The following is a 4241-nucleotide window of genomic DNA, read 5'->3' as shown; positions in this document are numbered from 1 at the left end:
CCAACTGTTATTTTTAAACAAATAAAATTGCTGTAATTTTCCAGGAGTACAAAGTTATTAGTCTCTCTAATAAAATAACACACACATACATACACACAAACACACACACATATATATATATATATATATATAAATATAAAATGCCAATCTTTGTCAGGCCGCACCTCTGGGCTTTCCCAGATTGATGCTGTCAAAATGCTAGTGCAGAGGAGAATAATCTGCCTCCATCTCTGCCCCATCCCGCCCAGGGCCAGATTAAGGTCCACATGGACCTGGAGCTGAAAATGTTCAAAGGCCTGCTGTGGGATTGCGGGGTAGCTATGATCAGTAAGGGTGTGGGTGGGCCCAGAGCCATGTCGGTGTGTACACTACCTGTACTTTTAGCTCCACTGTTTTCCTACGTACATAAAAATACAAAAAATGCACAATTTTCTATGGGTGGCTGGTCATCATCATGCTGCCATGATGATGGGCCTATTTTTATGCGGAGGCCTGGAGCTGGAGCTCCATCTGCCCCATTGTTAATCTGGCCCTGGTCCCACCTCTGATGCTGCCCTGCTTAGTGCTGTAAATGCTGGGATGAAAGGCCAAGCTCCGCCTGCTGTACGTTACATATGTTAGGTGTGCAGGCTGAATCTATGTCAAAGGGCCCTTGGTCTCATTGCTTAGCTTCAAAACTAAAGTATGCATCTGCCCCCACCTGTATGTGCTTCTGCCCCTATTGGTGTGTGCATCTGCTCTTACCCGTATGTGCCTCTGCTCCTACCCATATGTCTATACCCCTACCCGTGTGTGCCTCTATCCTTACCTGTGGGTGCCTCTGCCCTGACCCTTGTGTTTCTGCGCATACCCATGGGTGACTCTGCCCCTACCCTTGTGTGCCTCTATCCTTACCTGTGGGTGCCTCTGCCCATATCCATGTTTGCCTCTGTGTAAATTGCTCCAGGCATTCCAGAGTTATGCCGAGAACTATGGATTTTTACATATCACCCCCTTCCCACCCCCACCCGGAGGGGTGCTAGGGGTGTCTTAATCCCACAGTATTTTGGTCCAAATTGTTAGTCATATGTGTACCAAGTTTGGTGTAAATTGCACTAGTCATTCCAGAGTTATGCCCGAAAACTGGATTGTTACATGTCCCCCCCCTACCCACCCACACCCCTAGGGGTGCTAGGGGTGCCTTACCCACACAGTATTTTTTTCCAGATTGTAAGTCATATGTGTACCAAGTTTAGTGTAAATTGCTCCTGGCATTCCAGAGTTATGCCCGAAAACTAGAGATGTGCAGCGGGTATTTTTCGGGTTTTGTGTTTTGGTTTTGGATTCGGTTCCACGGTCATGTTTTGGATTTGGACACATTTTGGCAAGAGCTCCCTTAAGAATTTTTGACGGATTCGGGTGTTTTTTGGATTCGGGTGTTTTTTTTTTCAAAAAACCCTCAAAAACAGCTTAAATCATAGAATTTGGGGGTAATTTTGATCCTATAGTATTACATACCTCAATAACCATAATTTCCACTCATTTCCAGTCTATTCTGAACGCCTCACACCTCACAATATTTTAGTCATAAAATTTGCACAGAGGTCGCTGGATGACTAAGCTAAGCGACCCAAGTGGGTGGCACAAACACCTGGCCCATCTAGGAGTGGAAACGGGGCCTGGACTGCACACCCTAGCTTATTATAATGGGATGTGCTACCTTGCTGGGACTAAGTAATGTAATACTACAACATAGGAAAAAGGGTGCAGGTGCACCATACACCATTAAAATTATTATAACCATAATATAATATTTGAGGTTCTTGGCATATATTGGCCAGTATATGAGCCTGCCCACCTGCTTCACGGTGACCTCATCGGACAGGTCCCCAACACTATAGGGGTTCACCTCAGGGACGCAGAGCACCCCCAGACCACCCCAGCCAAACCACCCCAGGGCATCACACAGAAAAAGGATATGAGTAAAATATCAGTGTTAAGCAAATGAAAGAGGCTGCTGAATGTGAAAGAAAAGAAGAGGACAGCAGTAAAGTGTCAGAGTGTTACAATGTGAAGTTTAGCTGAGCAGTGTTATAAGTGTAAACAATATGTGAAAAAAGCTACATAAATATAAAACAAACACAATGTGATATAAGTGTTAAAAGTAAATGTAAGGTGGTGATGCCCCAAGGTGGCTCAGCCAGAGCAATATAGGGAGCTCCACGCCCCAAAAGCTCACCTCCAAACTGACTTTGTATATAATTAAAAGGATCATACCTATGTCTTTTGTGCAGTCAGAATGTGCTGGTTCCCTGTTTAAAAGCCTGAGAGGCAGTGGGTGGGGTGCTAATCCAGAGATGAGGGCTGTCCCAATCCCTCAGGTGTGTATACACACACATAATATAGACTATATGGAAACGGGGCCTGGACTGCACACTCTAGCTTATTATAATGGGATGTGCTACCTTGCTGGGACTAAGTACTGTAATACTACAACATAGGAAAAAGGGTGCAGGTGCACCATACACCATTAAAATTATTATAACCATAATATAATATTTGAGGTTCTTGGCATATATTGGCCAGTATATGAGCCTGCCCACCTGCTTCACGGTGACCTCATAGTGGCCCTGCAGTGTCATATAGGATGGCACTTAAAGAAATAGTCCCAAAACAGCACATGATGCAAAGATAAATAAAAAAAGAGGTGCAAGATGGAATTGTCCTTGGGCCCTCCCACCCACCCTGATGTTGTATAAATAGGAAATGCACACTTTAACAAACCCATCATTTCAGCGACAGGGTCTGCCACACAACTGTGGCTGAAATGACTGGTTGGTTTGGGCCCACACCAAAAAAGAAGCAATCAATCTCTCCTTGCACAAACTGGCTCTACAGAGGAAGGATGTCCACCTCCTCCTCATCGTCCGATTCCTCACCCCTTTCACTGTGTACATCCCCCTCCTCACAGAGTATTAATTCGTCCCCACTGGAATCCACCAACACAGGTCCCTGTGTACTTTCTGGAGGCAATTGTTGGTAAATGTCATCATGAATCATGGAGGAATATATTATAATTCATTTTGATGAATATCATCTTCTCCACATTTTCTGGAAGTAACCTCCTACGCCGATCGCTGGCATGGTTACCGGATGCACTAAACACTCTTTCGGAGTACACACTGTAGGGGGGGAGCAACTTAGGTAAAATAAAGCCAGTTTGTGCAAGGGCCTCCAAATTGCCTCTTTTTCCTGCCAGTATAGGTACAGACTGTCTGACATGCCTACAGTGATGCTGTCACTCATATAATCCTCCACCATTCTTTCAATGGTGACAAAATCATATGCAGTGACAGTAGACATTAATTGTTAGCAGGTCCTTCAGTCCGGACCAGATGTCAGCTATCGCTCCTGACTGCCCTGCATCACCTACTAACAACAGGAGAAAAAGAAAGCTCTTGTGTGGGCGCACTCTTATACAAAGAAGAAAATTCTTCAAATATGTGTCAGGAAGATATTTAAAACATCCATTTATTATTCAAAGTTAAAACCGTTACCCATCTATGATCCAAATGTGAAATAAGAAAGAGAATAAAGAATATATGAAAAATGTTAAAATGTTCTGGTCTATTTTTAGAGAGGTTGCAGACACTGGATTGTCTAACAGCCGTCTCCCCTGACCAGTACATAAATTCTGTTTTGATGGATCCAAGGAAGGAAAGAAATGTGTAATAGGTGTATCTTCAAAGAACCAATATGGTTGGATCTATGTTGTACACTTGGCTGGCGACCAGTTGCTAGGATTACCCACGTATTTTAGATATATGTTACTATAGTTGGAGTCTGACGCTGAACTGTTAATTAACAGAACAAAAGGAGGAAAAAAGATTAGTGGTGATACTGCTGTTGGTGTTCACCTTTTAAATAAAAAGGAGTAGTTCCTACTCTACAACACCGGGTATTCCCAGGGAGTCTCCTCTCCAGGTACTGACCCAGCCCGACGCCGTTTAGCTTCCAAGATCGAACGAGATCGGGCATTAGCGGCGTGGTATGATAGTAGAGGACTCAAAATACTAGTACTGAAGTCAGGCGCTATCAACAGTAATTATACAAAAGGTATAAAGTTCTCTTACAACTCATATAATCTAAATAGCCGCAAATAGGGTAGAATGGCCAGTGGAAGTGGCCAACACAATCACACCTGATTGAAACCAGGTGTAGCACAAACAATTCTAATTAACCCCTTGCACTATTAAATAAAA

General features: G+C 43.6%; 1 pseudogene; it reads right to left on the bottom strand.

Moving 5' to 3' along the window:
- Positions 1–3922: 3922 nt before the first annotated feature.
- On the bottom strand, positions 3923–4041 carry LOC134893857 (5S ribosomal RNA; annotated as a pseudogene).
- Positions 4042–4241: the final 200 nt, after the last annotated feature.

This window comes from Pseudophryne corroboree, chromosome 3 (genome assembly GCF_028390025.1).
Source record: "Pseudophryne corroboree isolate aPseCor3 chromosome 3, aPseCor3.hap2, whole genome shotgun sequence".
Classification (NCBI taxonomy): domain Eukaryota; kingdom Metazoa; phylum Chordata; class Amphibia; order Anura; family Myobatrachidae; genus Pseudophryne; species Pseudophryne corroboree.
This window is presented reverse-complemented; position numbering and strand designations above follow the sequence as displayed.